This window comes from Sipha flava, unplaced genomic scaffold (assembly GCF_003268045.1).
Source record: "Sipha flava isolate LNK unplaced genomic scaffold, YSA_version1 68_pilon_pilon, whole genome shotgun sequence".
Lineage (NCBI taxonomy): Eukaryota > Metazoa > Arthropoda > Insecta > Hemiptera > Aphididae > Sipha > Sipha flava.
Genome location: NW_020273608.1, coordinates 1,151,088 through 1,174,908, shown reverse-complemented (window position 1 = coordinate 1,174,908; position 23,821 = coordinate 1,151,088). Strand labels below are relative to the sequence as shown.

General features: G+C 27.2%; 1 protein-coding gene across 1 annotated transcript in view; it reads left to right on the top strand.

Moving 5' to 3' along the window:
• Nucleotides 1–23,821, top strand: part of LOC112691944 (potassium voltage-gated channel protein Shaw-like) — a 146,633-nt gene that overhangs the window by 5,009 nt on the left and 117,803 nt on the right. Inside the window, 1 exon segment of the mRNA XM_025566423.1 lies at nt 23,204–23,275. The gene's annotated coding sequence lies outside the window, so the exon portion shown is untranslated.

Below are 23,821 nucleotides of genomic sequence, written 5' to 3'. Positions count from 1 at the left end.
GTTAGTCATTTTTTGAATCACATATCTGCTTAAATAAGGTTTGTTTCAACACTCACAAACTATCATTGAATTGGCGAGAGAATGTGCAGTAGAATTTTTTCGTTTCAACACACCTAAAATTGAAACTCAAACTATCAGATAGTTGGAGTCCAACACGCCATATTCCAATTTTAGGATTGGACATTGATAGTCAAAATAATACACTAAATGTATTAAGAACTGTTAGTTAAAGACACTATTATTAATAAATATCATTAGTCATCATTAATTCAATATATTTCTTATAAATTGGGCGTGTTTGAATTATTATTCAACGTTTGTAATCAATATTTTGTTTTGTTACATAATGTTTTAAACGTAATAAAGTGGTTTGTGGACATATCCTTAAACATACAAAATATAAGTACTTATTTAATTAATCGGTACTATTATCTAGTCAGGCTCAAGAAAAGTTAGTAGGTACTCACGGCCAATGGGTGGAGAAAATGGTGATATAATAAAAGAGCCAAATTTATTCATATAATAACACTTTTGTTAACACATGCATAATTAGTTAATCATGGATCAGTCGGTAACACGTTCCTACAGAGCTCAAAAGCCATGATCTATCCCCATCTGCGCATTCATAGTACATTAATCAACGATCAGTTGGCAACTAGTCCCAAATTTCGTGTTGGAACAAAACTTAATGTATTTTAATTTATGTTATTATAGAAATTCTAATTTTCATCTAAAATATAGCTACAGAAATATTCAAAAAAAATATATGTAAAATGTGGTTTAATGGTTCAATTACAATTGAAGTTGTATAGTTTTATTAAAAAAATTTTAATTTTTATGTAAAATTATTTGAAAATCTTAAATTTATGACGAAACAACATTAAAGAGCGATGCAGTTTAAAATATAAAAACTCTAAACAAATATATTAATAACTTTATTATTTTTTTAATTTTCTTTTTATGTTTTCTTTTCATATATGTATAAATGATTGTACCAGTAACAGTAATAAATAAAAATATTAAAATAGTCAAAACTTTTGAACAATGGTTTCAAAAAAACATATTATAGGTATTTTTAAATTTTCTATTTTTTTATAAAATTGTTCAAAAAAACCTTAAACAAAAAATGTCTTCTGCATAATTAAATTATTTTTAAAATACTCGTACAGATAAAAATACCAGTATGTAATAAATTACTTGTAAATTTCGATAAATATATAACTAGTATAATTTTCTAAATTGTCTACTATAAAGGAACATAATATCATAGTATTTTGCATAATTATTTAATATAATTTTATAATTTATATTAGGAAGGTAGATTAAGGTATAAGTTGTATTATTTATTTCGCTAAAAATAATCACATTTTTTGGTTTTTTTTAAACTACAATTGGTTGAATACAGTTTTGATACTTAAATATATATTGTACTTGACAAAATATTGTGCTAGTGTCTCTTTCATTGAATCTTCATTTACTTCACACTGCTCTTAAATAAAAACTAGTTTACAACACAAAAATTATAATTTACTAATCCCTATTATGACCTATTTAGGCCTATCCAATCCATATTTTGAGATGTGCAAAACCATCCCGAATTTGCACCTTACAAGGCTCTCAATCCAACACACATCATTTATTCTACAATATGGTACGTATTTAATTTTACCCTACAAAACGACTTTAAAATAGAACCAGTAAATAATTAGCCATAAAATGTATAAATTATTCTAACCCTTTAATCGTTGAAGTTGCATACAACTTATTTCCTGGAAATTCCATACTTTGACTTATGAAAAAATGGTATCAGGATTTATTAAATGATTAACGGTTTTTTTTTTTTTTTAACAAATTTATAATGAACTTAAAAAAATGAAGTAAAATAAATTATCGTTGGGTTTTATAACTGGATAGTTTTTTTTTTTTTTTTTTATTATGCATTGAAGCATATATTGTAAATATTTTTGGTAAGAAAATAAAAAATTTAACTTATGTAACAATATATATATAATAATCTTATTTTAGTTTTTTTTTAAATTATTTAGGTATCTGAATACACACATAATGCACAGTTTATCTTAGATTACGATACTAAGAATAATGTTATAAAAAAACATATACGAATACTTTATTTTCTTTATTTTCTTCGACTTAAGTATTAAATTTGTACTAATAGTTCAATAGAAAATAATTTAAGTTTTAAAATTGGAGATTAAATAAATTTTTAATTTTAGGTTAATTCAATCTTCGATTGTTTTCGTATTTCTTCTAAGTTTAAGGTATAACTAAAATAAATTCACCAGTTATTATAAAGATTTAGTCTAAGAATCTAGAAACTCTCAATCGTTTTCAATGATACATTTTTTTTAAATATTTACTAAAGTATACTAAATAGTACGCTTGCTGTTAATTAGAAAGTGAAATTTATTATAATGACATGGGTCAATATCATTTTTTTACAAATAATATTAATTATAATATATGTACTACCAAATATATTATTTATGGAATTTAAATGCATTTTTTTAAAATCTATGATATCTAATAAAGAAGTTATAGTTCATATTTAATTTTACTATTTCTTATGAATGTGATTTTGGAAAATTGGATTAATTCCAAATCGTCAGACCAAATTTGTCATAAATTTTCATGAATATTTTAACTATTACTTAATAGGTGTGTCGTATACGCCACGCAAAGGCTTGGCGTATAACAACACAAAACGAGGTATTATTGGTTATCGGACACTCTAACTGTCAAACAAGCAAGTAAAGGAAAACTTAATAATTGACCCGGACGACTATCTTCTTAAGTGACAAAGAACACAATCTAGCACTGCTTAATAGGATAGTCGAAAAACAGGTTTTTAAAAGGTTTACTTTCCTTTAATAGCTCTAAAGTTATTTTACACTCGAAACAACTGACAAAGAACAAGATCTAGCACTGGATGTTTCGAGCGTGAGGTAACCTCTACCTAACTATATTGTTCTCTCCCCTCAAACTGACAAAGAATTATAATCTAGCACTGGATTGAGGTTTGAAATGCAATATAATTTTATTTACCCCTTTCGTTAGTTTGCCAACTCTCTCAAAACTTACACGAGTACGTAAGGTAGAAAAAATAATAATATAAAAACTTTTTATTTTAAAACAAACGAAAAAATATTTATTAACCACAAAACAAAATAATTACCGGTCACTCGCAAAACGGGCAGCGTTTCGTTCTCCACGTCGATGGTAGTAGAACGAACCCTCCTCCCGTCTTGCGGGCGGCGTTTTATGCTATTCTAATCTATATTGTCAGCATTTTGTGAAGGTGGTGTGTGTTTGCTGACAATATATTAATTTTTATTAAATTTAATATATGTGTTAGGTGATGATACAACAGGTGTAATATAATTGATTGTGTTAATAATTACTCAAGTAGCTTTTTTATTTATCCATTTAAAATCCTTACCTATGTACTCTAAAAAGCTATACATTTTTATGAATTAAATTAATTAAAACAATCAGTTCATTTAATGTATTATAAATGAAGAAAATTCTTAAATATCGGTATAAACTTAATGGTTTTCAAAAAAAAACCGACAGTGAAGATATGAATGCTGTAGAATGAGAACTCATCCTATGAGTTTCAATGTAATAAAATAATAAAAAATTTTTATAAAATATATTATTTTTAATATTGTGGTAATGAAATTTAATATTTGATGGAAGAATGAAATTATGAATGGATCATGGTAGCTTACAAAATTCTAAAATTATACTAAAAATCCTTCGTGGAAATTCGATATAAATGTATTATTTAATTTGAATGTCATATAATTAGTGCACTTACAATTTTAGTTTGTATTTAAACTTTCGGTAAATGTTATTTTGAGGTTTTCCCAATGTGATTTTTAATCAAAACAATGTCGCAGTAATGCTAATAGAGGGTTACTGGGGTGACAATAGATTGATATAGCTGGCGTAATGCCATAAGCCTGAATACTACAACAAATAAAGCCTTAGTGAAAATCATTAAATTTTTACGTCTATATTCTATAACAACTCTGTTTTCAGAAGAAAAACTGCAAATAATTTTGTGAAATATTAAGTAAATATAAATTAAAAATAACTAAATAAATTCTTTTAAATGCTTTTTAAATTTATTCTTATTAAAGCTGTATTTAAAATGATTAATATTTAATACACTAATATTCAAATGACCTAATTGAAACAATTAACTACCATATAAAAAAAAATCTCCCAGTTGTACGAAGATAGCGAGTAAAAATAACAGAATTACATTTTTCAGGAGCGATTGTAAAGAAAGAACGGTTGAGAAAATCGTTGAGATCAATAAGAGCAGTATTTAATATCTCAATGGCGAGATTAAGTGATTTATTAGTTGATAAGATTACAATGTCATCAGCGTAAATGAGAAACAGTTGGCTTCGTGAAGAGAGATGTTTGGCGATAAAGTTCATATAGATATTAAAAAGAATTGGATTTAGGCAGCTTCCTTGCGGGAGATGGGTAAAAGTAGAACGAATATTGTGAGAACCAAAAGAAGAGGAGAAAGAAAGAGAACGACAAGAGAAAAGGAAACAAATTAAATTGCAAAAATCAGTTGATAAGTCTAAAGAGGAAATATGAGAAATTTAGAGTAGGAATATGAACAGAATCAAACGCGCCCCGAATATCAATAAAAGTGGCTACCAAAAATTTTATTGTCATTGAAAGCACGGTAAATATGACCAGAGAAAACTGAGAGACATTTGAGGGTACCTTTACCTTTGCAGAAGGAAAACAGATTATTAAATAGAATTTCTTTTGATTCGAGCCACCAGTCAAGGCGCGATTTGACAATATGTTCGAAGATTTTACATACAGCAGTTGATAAGGCGATACAACGAAAAGAAGTAAAGGAGTTAGCTTTAGGTATCAGAATTACGTGAAAAGAAGACAAGGATGAAGGAAGACGTTGAGTAGTAAGAATATTATTTAAGATACGAAGTAGAACTTCAAGTGCGTTAGGAGGTAGGTTTTTTAGTATAAGAGGAGAGATATTTTCAAGTCCAGAAGCAGAGGAGCGACGAAAAGAGATAGCATAAATTAATTCAGACAGAGAGAAAGGATTCAGGAGAACATGAAGTGGTAGGGGACGAGTTGTACATTTTTGATTAGCTTCATCTTCCGAAGGAACGTTACAGGAGGTGACCTTGAATCAAAAGGTATCGAACCAATCATCATTAATAGGACGAGAAGAGGAAGTAACACATTTTTTAAAAAGTCTGGCTGTGTGCCAGAGAAGGTGAATAATAGTATATGGGTTTAAGTTGGTGCATTTTTCCATGCTAAGCGTTTTTCTTTTTTTTAAATCCATGCTGTTGTAGCACAAGATTTGCTGAAGGCAGTGAAGTTAGCCATAGAACCTGAGCGGCGAAATAGTTTAAAGAGAGTAGATCTGTTTTTACAAGCCTTAGTACAGGATGAGTTCCACCAAGAAGGGGAAGGAGGATAGATATTTGAATAGGATTTTTTTACAGGAACTGAGATATTTAATGCATGGTTTATAATATCGATGAAAATAGATTAGGAAATATTTGAGGATGTCCTATCTTGTAAATAAGAGATGCGATATTGAACATAAAGTGAAAATTATGTCCAATTAGCTTTATTAAGATTAAAATATAGGGTGCTGGTAGAAGAGGATTCTGTGGACTGGCTAAAAATAGGAAAGTAAGGAGAGGAGTTGATAGTGATAAGGATAGGAATGTGGTCACTGCCATTAGGATCATCCAGGGTGGACCAGGTTGTGTTCCAAACCAGATCAGGTGATGAAAAGGATAAGTCTTAGGCCGACTCATTTGAGCCTGGGCGCCCAATACGAGTACAGCTGCCGTTATTTAGAATGGATATCCCAAGAAAATTAACAGTATCATAAATATGAGTACCTTGGATGGGGGGGGGAGGGGAAGAATATGATGAGCACCAAGAAGAATGGAAGGAATTAAAGTCCCCATATAGTAGGGAAGACGGAGAAATCAAATTAAATAGTAGTTGTCATAGATCAACAGGAATATGAGTATCACCTAGGATGTAGCAGGACCATATAGAAAGAGAGCGAAAATGAGTGGACTTTAATAATTCAACGCCAACAATGTTGACTTTTTTATCATTAAAACGATTTTTTATAACAGGATCAAGAACAATTGTTCTAGATTTTAAGGAGTTGTGGACCACGATAGCAGAATCGGCATAACTGTCAGAATGATCACATCTAAAAATATTAAATTGAGGAATGTTTAAGGCATGAGAGGGAAGGTACCATGTTTCAGAAAGTACAGCGATGAAGCATTTGTAGTGAGCAAGTAATTTATGTAAAGAAGTAATTCGAACAGTGAGATTTCTGAGGTTCCATTGTAGGATATCTAGAGAAGGATACGAGTTGTAATTACGTGGTACAGACATAGGAAAATAATATATAAAAGAGTTCTTAAGGAGTTATACTGTGTTTATGAATGGAGAGGAGGGAGTGTAACGAAGATTCGATTAAGTTTTGAAGAGTTGAGAAGGAGAAAGAAGATAGTAAAGTAGGGGAGTTAATTAGATATTCAGATAATTTGAGAGACAGAAGGTGAACACAAGAAAGATCATTTGAGATTTATGCGAGTAATTGTGAATTTTGAGCATAAGTGTTAAGGTAGCTATTATTAGGCAGAGGTGATAGGAATTCATGAGGGAAAGATAAATGTTTTTGGTGTGAAGAGGAAAGTGTTTTAATTTTTTTTTTTTTTACCAGAGTTAAAAAAGTGGTAACTTATGTTTAAATTAGGAAAGTCGGCATTTGCAAGGGAAGTCAAGATAGATGTAGTTTCGGCTGAAATATACTATCTATTTACAATTTGGGAATATTTAAAAGTGGAGGTATGATTATTATTATTATTATTATTACTATTGTTTTTCTTAAAATCTAAAGCTTCATGGTATGATAAGTTTTCGGTTGCCATATTTTTTTAATTTCTCTTTGAAATAACCATTCACGGCAACTATGATCGGTAGCGAGATGAGGAAGATTACAAAAAATACAAACTGGGTCCGTAGTATAGGCTAACGGGTAGTCATTGAAAGAGTGGTCATCTCTACTACAATGGCTACATCTTGATTTTCTGCGACAATTTTTTTAAGTGTGACCACAACGAATGTAGCGATTACACTGAATAGGAGAACTTATACTAGATTAAACGTCGAAGAGCATATTGTAAATTGAGATATAGCTAGGGATTTTTGGGGCAGCAAATTTAAGCTGTACGATACGTGTTTGGATAATGGTGTTGTCTTTTTTAACTGAGATACGTTTAAATATTTCTACTGAAATTGAAGACTGGAGGCCATCGTGGAAGTCTCTTTTTTTTTTTATATATATATATATATATATATATATATTTTAATTTATTATCAACCATTTCATTATAAAATACAATTTTAAGTATCATAATAAATAATAAAATAATAAGATAATAGAAAAATTACCTACACCTTTAAACAATCTTAAGTGCAATCTTAATTGCAGTCTTCTTCAGAAAAAGAATTATCAATTTCAATAATTTCGAATAAATATAAAAGCATAGATGTAATAATATCAGTAAAATCATTGTTGCTCATAATATTTGAATTTAGGCAAAAATTACCATTAATCTCGGAGTTGAACTTAATTTAATTTGAACTAGCTTGCTTGATGTTGGTAATGCATTTGAAATTGGAGGAGAAAAATTTAGCAGCTTTGAGCGGGTGCCAGTTACCAAGACTTTTCCTCGGATCAACACATTCGAATAAATTGATAACGGGGCCGGTATAATCATTTGAAAAAAAGACTTAGCGGAGAATTATTATTATTGCAATTATTATGTTGATAATCCGTAGTTGCTAATGACGTAAAATGATTATTAACCCATATAGACAGCATAGAAGTGACCGAAATAGGATCGACAGTATTACTAGTATTAGCATTACTATCTATTAACATTGCAATAGGGGCATTATCGGAGGAAGATAAAAGATTATTATTGTTATAGTTGAATGCCGTATCAGTCGTAATTAATGATGGTGGGTTAGATATAATTTGTTGCAAGCCTGGAGAAACAGGACTTGATGATTTTAGAGTAAACTTACGATTTTTCTTTGATGCTTAAATAATCTAATCGGTATCAAAGTCGTGGCTTATACACAAAGAAGTTTTCATTTTGGAAATACTGAGCTTTTGCCCAGTGCGTTAATCGCCGCCCGACAACGACGGCAGGGTAGATAAAACTAACGACACTTATTATACGATAAGCGATAACAACTCACGATGGACACTAGATACGTCCGAACACAATGACTGTCGGAACAGGAATGAGGACTAATATTAATAGTGGTAATTTTTATGTATATTTACCTATTTCAAATCTTACAGTTTCATCAAGTTCTACGTAGAACTTTTTACTATTTACCTATGGTACCATAGTACTATAATACCATAGGTAAATAGTATAATATGTTATATGTATTATGGTATATATTATCCTATATATATAAATATGAACTTAAATTAGTTTTATTTAATATTGCAGTTTTAATTTTTTTTTTTTTATTTAATTTCTTTATAAACTTGGTTACTTAGATATTACAAACCTACTGAATTTATATTATTTCTGTAAATTATTTTCTTACAAGTGTAACACATCAAAGTTGTTTTCGACATCAAAGGAATTCTTGATGTGTAGAGGAGTAAGTCTCTCATAAGATGAAATATTCTCCAATCATCCAATTTCATTAAAACTTTTAATTTATATAAATCTTATATTTAAATACCAAACAAAAACAAACATCCAAAAACATTTCCTTTAATAGTTTATTCCAGTGTTATACCAAATATTTATTCAGATAACTTCACTTACAGTTTAATTTTTTTTTTAAGTAATAATGATTATATAATAATCTTTTATTTATTTTAAAGTTGTATTTCTTCGCCAATTATTTAGTTTAACTAGTTAAATTATCCAAACTCGCACAAGAGGTATTATTATATTACTCTATTAGATTAGAAACAATTTATAACTTACTAATCCAAAATCTAAACAATTTAGCAGGGCTTTGCATCTGAATCAACCTGAACCCGTTACACCTCTAAAAACCCTTATAAAATCAAACACTCAAAACCCATACAACCCAAATGATTTTTTTTTTTAAACACCTGAATTATCCAAAAACCAAATAAAATATTGATTTTAACCCTAAACCCGAATAATTTTTTATTTTACCATCTTTATGTGACATAATTTTGTATGTATTTTTTGTGGTTATTTTAATTTTGACATTAGTTGTTTAATAGTAAAATACTATTCACAGGAATAATTTCACAAATGATATACAAAATTATTAATTAATCTCAATTTGTCTAAATAAAGACAGTATTAATATACGATCGTATCATATTGATAAGTGTGGGTGAATGGTATGGTATGTTGAATGTTCCAGTGTAAACAACTAGGATACTATTTTTAAAATTATCATAAGCGGATCCGTATTATTATAATTTAATAGGTAATGGTTATCGTAGTTACTTCTACGAATCACAAAGACGTTATTTATTGCAATACTGTAAGTCTGAAAAAGAATTGATGTCTCGCGTATGATTAGTTAATCGTTTTTCGCGTTATTCGTATTCATTCAGTATATTGCTTGTAGTACACGTGTCTATGGCGTGTATTGGCAATTTTTGTTGGTGTAATAATTTCATCATAACAACCGTATGTACAAATTATTATTATGTTTGTATTACGCTATGTCCTAGCTAGTGCGTTTTTAATATGTGTACGCACCACAAAAAAAAAACGCAGAATACAAAATAGTTTGTTTTTTGTCGCATACGATATGCATGCCCGCACTAATTTGAAGTAGGACATAGTGTTAGTATTTTTAATTTTAATAGATATTATAATTTATAAGCTTCCTACACATATAAAATAACCCCCTCTTTCTCGAAAATAATTCGTAGTTACACAATGAAATTAACATAATGATAGTTTGATCTAAAAAACTGTTGCACAGTTGTATAAGAAATTGATTTTTTATTATATAGTATAGTAATAAAGTAATAAAAGTAATAAAATTAATAAAAGTAATAAAAAATATAAATATTTCATTAGTGGAGAGGGCTCAACCGGGGGGGCTGACCACCATTGAAAAATAAGATTTTTCCTTGACTACTTAAGACGTGTATTAACCAAAACCAATATTAACCAGAAAAATAACGGTTATTAACACCCAAATATTTGTTAAAATGTTGTATTGCTGTGTTTGAATACCCGAAACCCGAAACCCGAATAAATTATTCAGGTGCAAAGCCTTGCAATTTAGTTTGCAAAAAGTGCACAATCATTAATGATGAATCATCATATATTCTAATGATATTATCTTATACTTTAATTACCTATATATATATAATGAATCCCTATTTCCTTTGGTCACCCTATCACGCGTGAACAGCTGGACAGATTTTGCTAATTCTTTTTTTTGTTGTATTAGTTATTATTAAGAGTAAATTTTTATTACAGAAAAATTAAGAAAATTACGTGGAAAATTAGAAAATTTAAGAATACTTATTCACCATTTACAATTATTTCTAATCTAACCTTAACGCTTTGTCAAATATACGTCATTATAGTACATCAGATTTGTTTATAACGTTCACATGCAATCCATGGTGGACAGAAATTCGACAAGAATTATTTATTTTTCAATCACCCATTGTTTGCCACGATATTACCGCAAGGGTGTTAAAAAAAAAGTTAAAATTACTCATTGACTTCATTGTTAAGCATCGCATATTCGGCGAGACGCACGGTTGGATGTACTAATTCGAGTGGCAAAAACGCGGATTGTCACAAGTATACATTCTAATTTGGTTGGTAGAGAGAATAAGATCGAATTAAATCGACTATGATCCACTGATGTGAACAGAAAGTCAACAATAATCAAAGTGAATCAGCTGGAAATTTAAATTGATAACCATTAGGTTGTTCCGTTTTCTCCGTTACTCTCGAAAACATTTAAAGCACAGATAAATGTTGAATATTGCCATTCCGTAAAATTGATAAAATATATCTGCAAGTACATGAACAAAGTTTCAGAGTTGCTGCTAAAAATTAAAACGATGAGATCACTCATTTTCAAGTGGGATGCTATGTCAGTATTGACGAGATGATGTGGCGTATTTTTTCGTTTTCAATACATGAAAGACATCCCACTGTAGTTCACTTGACCGTATACCTGGAAATGGTCAAAGGGTGTACTTTACAACGGAAAACGTATTACAACGAATTGAGAGGCCGCTATCCACGACATTGATCGGTTACATTGAAATGTGCCAGAGTGATGACTTTGCTAGAACACTGCTTTATTCCGAAATGCCATGATATTATACCTAGATTAAATCGTTAAAGAAATTTCAACGACCGAAACAGGAACAGCCAGTTTCAAGTTACCCTCAAGTATTTTTCACCGATATACTTGGACATCTTTCCATCCCAACCAAGACGAGTGTTTTTATTTGTGTTTACTGTTAGTCAATATTCGTGGCCCAAAATCATTACAATATCTGCTAACTGTTGATGGTGTATTGTGGACCACATACAAAGAAGCATAATAATGTTTAGGATTTCTAGAGACTGACATTCATCGGGACCACGTTCTCGAAGATGCTGTGATTTCGTCAAATGCTAAACAAATACAAATGTTGTTTTCCATAATTTTGTCGGCATGTTTCTCATCAACACCAATTGATTTATGGAATAAATATTAGGACCGTAGATATATTACATCAGAAGCGTCTTAGAACATCAAAAGCAAATTTTGCAAATTAACGAAAAAATTTGTAATGAAGCATTCGTTTTAATTGAAGACATGTGCTTGATGCTTACAAACAAAGAATTAATACAATTAGGAATGACAACGCCCAATCGCCTAATGCACGACACATTTAATCAGGAGTTAACACCCGAAACCCAAAATGATTGAGAAGCATTACAAAGAAACTGTTCTAAGAAACGTTCCCCTTTTAAATGAGCAACAAAAATATGTCTGCGATATGCTAATGAAAGTAATGAACGATGCAACTGGTGGATTTTTTTCTTTTTTTTTTTTTAGATGCTGCCGGTGGGACTGGGAAACGTTTTGAATATCATTGATTTTGGCAACGGTATTATCGCAAAATGGTATCGCACTTGCACTTGCTTTGTCAAGTATTGCAGCTACGTTGTGGGAAGGTGGTCGAACAGCTCATTCTGCACTCAAGTTTCCGTTGAATATGCAAATAAATGAAACACCAACTTTTAACCATTTGAGAAATTCTACGACGGCCAATATGTTGCAGCAGAGAAAATTAATAGTTCAAGATGAGTGTACGCAAAAAATCTTTGGAAACATTAGACCGCACGTTGTGAGATTTACGAAAGAACCAAAACCGGTTTGGTGGTGTAATGATTTTATTGGCAGGGGATTTTTGTCAAACACCAGTAATATGACGATTAATACCAGCTGACGAACTTAAAACATGTTAAAAGTCATTGATTTTATGGAAAGACGTTAAAATGCTCTAATTAAATATGAATATGTGAGTCGAATTGCAGAACGACCAATCTGGAGAAGTTTTTTTCCAAACATTGCTCAAAATTACAAAGATCGTGTATGGTTGAGCGAAAAAGTTATATTGGCTGCATAAAACATTGATGTCATCAAAAATAATTTTCAGATTCAAAATAAGATAGCTGGCGATTTAATGACATAAAAATAGATTGATTCCATTACAAACCAAGATGATGTTGTCAACTATCCAATAGAGTTTTTAAATTCACTGGAATTGCCTATATTACCACCTCATATTCTGCAATTAAAAATCGGATTGGTAATCACTATGTTGCGGAATATAAGCGAGCCACGTCTTTGTAATGACCGACTTGCGGTGACGAAATTAATGAACGTCACCGAAATCAAAATTTTGAAAGGGAAGTACAAAGGCGAAGAAGTTTTGATTCCACGAATTAATTTGATTCCTAACGACATGCCTTTCTACTTTAAACGGTTGCAATTTCCAGTTCAGCTAGTATTTGCAATGTCGATAAATAAATCTCAAAGGGAGTTGCCAAATTTTTGTGGCTTCAATCTTGAAAATCCATGTTTTTCATATGGCAAGTTATATGTCGCTTATTCCCACGACGGAATACCAACAAAACTATTTATATACGCACAAGAAAAAAAATAAGAATGTTGTACACCATAAAGCATTAGAATAAAAAACACTTTTTTTGAAATATTTTTTATGTTAATTATACCAATTCGAATTCAATATTCATAATTATGATATGGCATCAAATTAAGTGCAACCCGGATGTCTTGAATCTATGATAAAGATGGTGTAATTTCAGGAAATCCGTTAAATAGCCGTTATACAATGGTAGTAGAACTTTTGCCTGTCTATTAAAGTTGAGAGCTCAAGACAAAAGCGATTTCCTTAATTTGAGTTATATTTTTTTTATAAAAATTCAATTAATTCACAGATATATAATTTAAAATTATATTGTAATTCGCATTAATATGTTTTATTCTATTTTACGAAATATACCAATAATTAAACTATTAACAAACAGATATAGATAAATGATAAAGAAAGTGATTACATTTTAGTTTACTCTGTCATTTAACGATGGTATACAACACTGTTTGAACTGGAATAATAAAATAAAAGCTTAAGCATATAAATAATAAGTGTGTAGAATCATTAATTTTAAATAAACCGTTCTGGAAGGGTTTTGTTCCCATAACTCCATAACTATTATGTCCTTTAATTGTTTATTTTATAGTTAATAAATAGCAAACTAATCAATTAAAATGAATTGTAGTTAAAATATGGGATGTTTAGAAAATGACCGACGATTGAGGGACCAATCATCTTCGTAACACTAATATAATTTGGACTAATTATGGATATTTGGTAATAGTAAATAAATTATTAAAAATATAAATTAAAATAATTAAATATAAAATGCATAATAATTTGCCTGATAGACACGATAATGCATTTTTAAATAATAACAATAAATATGTAAATTGATTTATAAATTAATAATAGGTACATAAATATAACAATCGATAAAAAATAATAAAATAATAAAAATTAGTGATGGGTCGCTGTTCGAATCTCCACCGAATCGAACCAAACCCTTGATGTTCGGTTCAGTTCGAAATTCGAACTCGGCATGGAAAAAAATCAAACCGAACTATCAAACATCTTTTATTGTTCGAAAATCCAACTTGAAAATATTTGTCGAATTAGATTTATTGGCCACGATAGTTCGATAACCAAATATTTGTATAATTCTTCAAAAGTTATTTTTGAAAAATAAAAATTGATAACGTTATGCATTATTTATAATAATAATGCTATTATTACTATAATAATATTATTTTTCCAGTCGCATATTACACATCCACCCTCCGCCGACCAAAACATTAATGAGTTGTTTATCGCCAATAGAGGCAGTGTATTTACATTCATAAATTAGCTATTTTGTTTTCATCATATTTATTGCAGAGGTTAAAATCTATTTTGGGTAAATCCATGGTAATATTCCGATGTCACGACTGTGCTGTTAATAAAAACATGTTTACAACTTACGTCTTACATTATAAATTCTTCTAATCATTTTATATTTGTGAATTATAGTTATTATTACTATTTTTTTATATATTATTAAAATGTATTGATTGTATTGTCATATTACACTCAATACTTAATACTCAATGAATATTTTACAAACTACAAGACAACACGGGAGAGCACAATACTAGTTTTGAAAAATAATAATAATAATAAGAAATAATCTAAAATTTAAATGGATTGTAAATAATACAATTACTTAGACTTAAAAGTTAAAATGTAGAATAGGTAATACGAAAACTTAAAATACAATAGTAATTAATAATTATGGTTGATTTAATTTGTAGTTAGGTACAATGTACATGATAAATAGTATTGAGTTTGAGTTCGAGTTCGACTTAAAATCATTATAGGTTTGGTTCGGTTCAGTTGGTAAAAAATATGAAGAATCGGTTCAGTTAGGTTAGGAGTTCGAAAAAATAATTTAAAGTTCAGTTCAATTTAAAAAATCAGGGTTCGATCCATCACTAATAAAAATTTGTTAGACCCAGGGGCGTCATTTGAGGTATGCAGGGTATGCCTGTGCATACCTAAAATTTCCAAACACTGTATTTTGGCCTGAATCCAATTTTTCTGCGCCGTATCAACAAATGGAATCCTGTGATCCTGGTTTCAATTTTTCTATTATATATTATTACCTAATATGTAATAATCAATAATCATTTATAATTGTGTATATTTTTCCACATATATTTTATTATGGTTATGAAAGTGATAACGATTTCTATAGCCTCTGTTTTTCTCAATCAGTAATCCCCCCTAACCATAAACAGCTGGTCGACTGCAGCACTAGAAATTCACCATGGTAAACAAAGATAACTGACATTAACTTTATAAATAGATTCAATATTAGCATTATGCATAGAGTATACTCTGTGACATTATTGTACCATGTAATAATGTGCTCTATGATATTATAATTGATAAAATTAGGACAACCAATAATAATCAAATTATCATATCAAAAATAACATTATTTATCTATACAGTATACATTATTATGTAGTGATTTAGTCAGCAATGTGTATTTTTTTGTTTTTAATTTTATGTTTGTCACGTGTAACCGGGTACATATTTCGAATTTTCGTAAATTTTGATCATCAGTTTAAATAAACGAAAAGGCGTTTTCGGGTTATATGTACATATAATACTCGTATATAATAATAAAATGTAATTCTTTAATTTGGTATTTCGTAGATATTATTAAGTGCACAGTATTATAAAGTTGTAACTTGATTTTTATCAAATTAATAAGTCATTACATAATAAGAAGTAAAACCCATCATGATTTAGCTGTTTAATGCATTTGTGTATGGTTTAATCAGTCGTACGAACATGTTAAGTTTCAACTAAAAAATGTATTGTAATGCATATTTTGTTATTTTCAGAGTATGTTTGGTTGTTCATTTAATTACTATATTTTAATTTAAATTCTGGTATAATATGTTATATCTATATTGGCCTGCTGACATTTTTTTTGGCTTGCCTACTTTTTAGCATACCTTTCAAAAGTTGAAATGTCGCCCCTGGTTAAACCCGTCGGTCTTTACATGAAACAAAAATTTGATTGACCAATACTCACATAGCAGTTGTGATATAAGACTGGTTTTACACCTACGTTACTGTACCGGGTTCCGTAAATAATAAAATAAAATACAATAAAAAGTACATGTTAAACCCGCGTACATGTGATCGAACATCGCCAACTGCTCATGACAAAAAGACAAATCACGTTTGCGGCACACGACGATGATAAAAACAAAGAAAAAACCACGTTTATCACAATGGCCCATGGTAATTTTTTTAAAATGAAATATTAAGTTATTATGGGCAACAAAATATTACCCGAACGATAATTACCAAACGGCCGCAATAAGAATAATACAAAACGAGATTTTCGGGAAAAAGTACTGCAAGACGAGAACGAACAAAGTTGTTGTGGACAACTCGACGACGATGAGGCAACGACAAAACAGAAAACAAAAATTAATATATGGACGAACAAAAAATGCCGGTGATGCGATATCATGGCCGACACATAACGAAAAAAAAACAAAAATGCAATTTTAATAATATGCATAATTAGATGAAAGAAAACAAAATAAAACGAAGAACATATAAGCAACCATAATAACAATAATAATAAGTTGCAAAATAATAAATAACTCGGACGCGTCTGGCTCAAACATGGCTCAATCAATTTTGACACTAATTACATGTTAGTTTGAAATGATAAATAAGTAAAATACTCGTATTTTACTTATTACAAATAAAAAATATGATATTTACGTTGGATAAATAATTTACATGATACACCGTAAAGAATTTCATATTTAAATTTAAATGATTGGTAGGTATTCTAAAAGTTTAATTTCATAGTAGAGGTGCTTCATTGCTGTCTTGCAAACTCTTTAATTCAAACAATATTATAATATGTATGTACATAAGTGGGTTTCAATTTTAGGAACAAAAATATTTTTAAAAATAATTGTATCCATTGTTCGACTGAGTAAAATTATATAGTTATAACAACGAAATATTAATTTACTATTGTATTGAACTAGTTTATCGTATGTACCAATAAAATGGCTTAAACTATTTTTTTAAATATTTTTAAATAAAATAATAAAGTTCTAAAAGTTATAATTCAACTTAAATTTCATAATTAATTTTATGATTGTTTTATAGATATAATTAATATAATTAATTATATTTAGTTAACAGCATAAACATAGATATTGTTGTCTTATAAGAGCTAAAAATAATTATCGATTTTATTAATTTTTATCTTGGTGGAATTTTTTATAATAATCACGTTAATTTAGAACAAATAGCAAAAGAAAAAAAATCAAGGGGGATAATAGTTTTTTTGTTCTTTTATTTATTTTCTTGGTCTAAAGTGAATCAGTTATTTTTACAGGTGTCTGCAATTATCGATTTTTTTTTCATACACTTAAACTTATTAGATATAAGCCATTTCTGGATATAAGTTTGACTTCAATTAAAGTCGTGCGCTGGTGAACTTAAGGGTCTGAAAATAATAAAAGCCTCGTTTGTTGAGCTATATATATATACTCGTATAGAGAGAGAAAGAAATGGAAAAAGAGAAAAAAAATAATAGTCAAACTATTGTGAACAATTTCAATTAAAAATTTTGGATACATTTTTAGTTATAATCTTCGCTATATTTATAAACTCGTTTACTTAAATCAATGTATAGATCTATTTTCTTTTTTTTTTATGTTTTCGTCATAAAATATTTGTACATTACTCCAATGTAATGCATTGATACTACCAATAAATCAAGATATCAAATATGATATTACAAAAGTAGTTCTGAAAATTTGTTTTACAATTAATAGGTAAGGAACAAGTTTACTTGGATAGTGAGGGTAAATTATACATGCAAAAGTCAATAGTGACTGTCCAATAATGTATAAAGTAGTATCCATTTTAAAGCAAGAGAAATTGCTGCGTCACTCATAAAGTATTCACTATCACTTGAATGAACTTTTCATGGAATATCTTAAATAACCAGTCATCACTTCTTAAAGTTTAAGTGTTTAACAAAGTATTCCAAAATTAATTGCCCTTAACTTGGTGTTGAAACTTTTACTAAAGGATAAATATAACTTGTATTTAATAAAAAATAAAATAATACATCTTTGCTGAATATATATTTATAAAATGTTAATATTTAGTTTGATCCGTTACTAAAAGTTTGAAATATAATCAAAATATCTAAAATATAAAGCTTCTATTGCTCAAGTGTTAATAAAAAAGTAAATCTTAATATAATAATAGTCTAAAATATGAATTATAAATTTATATACATAAATTAAAGTCTTTAGTGAACTAAAAAATTAATAAGATGGGTGCAAATATTATGCTATGGAATCTCGAATGGAATTATTTGGGTAAATATTTTACCCTTCATTAAAATTATCTAATGTATACTAAATTTGTTGTATTCAATTAAGTATTTTTCCGTATAAAAATGTTTATTATTTTGTTTAGTATGTAATTGAAATATTTATGAGTTGAACTTTACTAAATGAAATGCTTTGTATTACTATTATAAGAATATATTTTTATTATTTCGATTATTATAAAAATAATAATAAATACTATATGTATGTATACTAATTGTATACCAGATATATTGTATTTTAAGCAATGTTGTGCATTATCTAGATGATTTATCTAGATTAAAACATAAATCTTTTTATCTTTTCTAGATAATAATAACTTAAGTATTTTTTTATCCATCTTTTTAAATAAAATGGCTATCTAAGATAAATTATCTAGATAATTTTGAAAAAGATAATTTTTTTTGTGGGATGTGAAACGAGGAATAATAAACACTTAATTAATATACGGATTTATATGGAATAGTTTTAAAATTATGATATATTTAATCAAACTTGAGTTTCATAAATATAACTTCCTTCGTCTGCACCTGTCGAGCGCTTGTTTAGCAGCGGAAGGCAATTATTAACACCTACTAGTAACCGTTTAGGTGATAAGAAATTTAAAATGTTGTTGTGTTTTGTCCAATAAAATTAATTTGTAAAATATTGTATTATTTATATATATTATATATTTATTTGCATTTAACTGCTTGTAAATCGAAAACAAAGTAATGAGTCATCACTGTTGACCATTTAATTAAATTTAAATATTATAAGATAACAAACTAGAGTTACACACATTTTAAAGTTTTATGTAGATTTCTAACCCATAAATACCTAGGTATATGTTTAAATCATAAAAATCATAAAACTAGCTACATTTTTAATTATACATTTTTTAAATTATAATAAATTAATTTGATCTGTAAACTGATTAATAAAATAAAATAAAAAGAAATAAAAATAGTTTATTTATAATATCTTAAAATATTTATATTTAAATAATTTGGGTAATGAAAAATAAAAATAGATTTATGTACTGTTTTGTGTCTAAATTAGCAAAATTAATTAAGATTATTTTAAACTAATTAAATTATAATTAATAATTAATTTTTTTATTCAAAGAAAAATAACCATTTTACAAATGTAAGTTCTGAATGATGAAATTGTTTAAAATTATTTTTATCTAGTTTTATCTGTGTTTTATTTAGATAAATGTAGTTATCTTCTATCTATTATCCAGATAAATTTTCAAATAGTTATCTATTATTTTATCTAGATGAAATTTTAATGTATTATTCGTTATCTTATTTAGGTAATATTTTGGTTATCTATGTACAATACTGATTTTAAGTACAAAATTATTCCAAACCAGAAAAATGTGCCATTAAATTTGAGACTAAAATAAAAAAAACCTTAATTTGCTCATCAAACGTCTAAATTAATTATAATAAGCGTAATGGATATTATGATTTAGAAGCTTGAGTACCTTTAAAGAAAAACTAACCAGTGAAGGCACTTCATGATTTAAAAATATTATTCAATAACAAAATGTATATTTTATTCTTTTTATTTAATTAAATTTTATTCTTAATTGAAACTATATACATTTTAAAATGTAATTTTTGATTTCACTATCGAGATACGTGCAAAATCTTAATTAATTCTAATGTATAGATGAAATTAATACATTTGTAATTTTTAGTGATTTTATATTATTTCTGTAATTGTTTTTTACATTTTTTTTTCTATATATCTCAAAGAGTATTGATCTCTAACAATGGGTTTTTTTTTTTTTTAATATTTTCTTCATGTTGATTACATATTATGTATTAATAATATATCATTTTAATTGATTCGAGAATAATAAATAGATTCCTAGTTTTATTTTTTTGCTAGACAATAATAAAACCTTTTTTTATTTTATTAATTCATTATAGAACAAAAAAAAAAAGGTTTGATTTAAATTTATATAGTTAATTAAAGTATTAATTGCTATTTTGAAATGAAATAAATAAATATTTACATGATTTTTAAAAAAAATTTTAAATCAGACATTAAATTAAACATCTTTAAAATGTTCTTAATATGTTAATTTAAATACATTTGTAAATATGTATTTAATATTTATAAAAAAATTTCTATAAAAAATTAATCATATTCTCACTGTTATATCTATGAGAAATTAAATTTGACTAATATTTATAAAATTTAAATAGAAAAATGTAGTAGTTCAAATGTATATACATTTATAGGTTACAAAAATGTTTATTAATTTTGTTCATTTTAACTTCAGAAGCATTCTAATTATTTGTAGGTTTTGGGGCCTGGGGAAAATTAATTCGGGGCCCTTCAATCATCACAATAATATATGAATATCATAAAAATACACACCAGGTTTGCAAAATATTTGTGAATATACCTAGTTCAACTTATCAAGGCCATTTAAATGCATCCATACAATAAATTATATTTTTAATAACATCTCAACAATGTATAACCGGTTACCAAATTGAATAAAAAATTATTTTACTTATAGATAACTTATAAACAACCATAGAAAATAAATAATTAGATGTTGTCACATTGATACTTGTGATTATGAATTTTTATGTACATTTGGATAAAACTATGTCATTTTTCACACTCCGGCAGTAACCATAATAAATTAAAGTTATAATTATTTATAAATTAGAATAACTGAAAATGTAGCCTGTATAATGACGCTTAAATATAAATTTAAATTAATTTTATTTAATTCAATTTATTAATATTTCATAAAGTTGTCTTATATATTTGCATGTATCATAATAAATAAGTAATAAATATCCAACATGTTACATAAGACATTTTTAGACTGTCCTATAATATTCACTATTTTGTAATGTCGTAATTTGTGACCAGCATGGGGGTTATTTGCGTGTTAGTAAGATTGATTTACGTAAAAACAGAAAATAATGAAATTTCATTCACAAAGAGAGTTAACATTTTAATTTGCTCAAAAATTAACTACCATTTAAGCCATAAATTATTGGACAATTTAATATCAATAATTACATATTAGTTTAAATTTACAATACAATTAAACAATGACTATTATAACAAGAGTAAAATATTATAATTAACTTTGCTATTTTTGGTAATTATTTTATAATACTATCACGAAGACAGTGACTCTATAATCGATTATTCTACTTTTCTACATATTATATAATTACGTATAGGTATTTCATTAGATTTATCCCTCATGGTATCATACTTAAAATATGTACCTAATAATATATGCTAACGGTAAGTGCTTGGATAAGTCCACAATATTTGTTAGGTAGATTATGTTTTACCGGATTAAGATATTTGTGTGAGGATACTCGTATGTTTGTTTTGCCAAAAAAATATGTGAGATCGACGGATTGGATGGCGATTTACACTAACATTGAAGTCGTGTAAACATACTGTCATTATATTTTCTTCGACCTCTTTTTCCATTTTTTCTTTCAGAATATGTTATTGCATGTTTAAGATGTCTTAGATTTGATATTCGTTTTCATTTTCACCAACTTTATACATATGCCTTTTATTCGTTTATCAATAAAATATATAAATACACAATGTTTCCTTGATGTTGTTATAATCTATATTAATTATACTATAATTTCATTAATGAACATTAAACCTTAAGTTTCATAAAATATGATAAAATTATACTTCAATCTAATAAGCTATATAAATTGAATATTTTTTTTCAAATTGAAAATATAGTTTTAATTACACAACTAATTTTTTTATTTTTATTAAAATATAGCTTTTAAATAACCTTACCTAATCAATATTTAAATTTATAATAAGTTATTGCAATTAATGAGTAAATTTAATTTCATGAGAAATACAAGTACACTTCAGTTTTTTTTAAATTTTATTTATCCCTATACACTATGCACATATATATTTTTATTTTAAGTTACAGAACATTAGTATTATACTAAATAATTATACTAACTATCATAGATACTAACTTAAGTGATAAATGTGTTCGTACTACAAGGATGGTTTTTCTTTATTAAATATAACTTATTTTTTCTAAGTAGTTTCATTGAAATTGAATAATATTTTTAAATTTAAGATAGGGCATATTTGATTATTTTTTCAAATATTGACAATTTATCATTGACAAAATAGTTACAAACATATTAACTTTATATTTATTTTATATTTATAATTACATCATATTAATTAATTAAAAATAAAATATTTTCAATATTAGTTCCAAAATAATTTATGGTCTTGTATTTACTAAGTAAGGCAATCTCAATTTATTAATATCTAAGTTCGGTGATTTAAAAATTGTACTCTATGTTTGTTTAATTTAACTAACGAGTTTTTTAAACAATAGAAAGCTTTTAAGACTAATTTATTTGTGTTTAATTTACTTACAATTTTAAATAGACATTAAACTTAATTTTATAAATTTGCTAGTAAAAGTGTATTTTTAAAAATGTTAAATAATCAATACTGTAATACCTGTTTAATATTATGTTTTAATGTCTTTTAGGATCCCAGAAATATGAACGATTTTAAACATTCTTCGCAGTTGCAGTGGGTTAAAAAATGACCAAACATACAGGTAAGGCGTACAATTAGTTTCATCTTAGGTTTTTCAATTCATTTTTGTATTTTAATAAGTTATAATAAGTAATTATATAAGTTCTAAAAACTCTTTTATTAAATAAATCAACTTAATTAGTGTCTTAGTATTTAAATTATCAATATGAAATTGTGATTCTTGAAATATTCGTGTTTTACAAAATCGTATAACATGCAATGTAACATAGAATTTACATATAATTAATAACCATAGATTATAATAGAATCATAATCACTGATTATGATTATCCGTTATATTCTATTTCTTAAAAAAAAACTAAAACAATTTAACAATAAAATATTTGTGCTACTATTAATGTTTTCCTACCGAAAAATTGAAACAAATTTTACTTCAAGTGGAACTTGACAGTTATTAACTGTGAGATCATTAGTGGAAAAAGACTAAAAAGTAATGTTTACAAAGTGTCAATAAATCCATTTGAAATAAATATGTATTATCTTCTACCTTTCCGTATATATTTAGAAATGCATTTCTCGTACCTTTTTAGGTCATATATAATACATA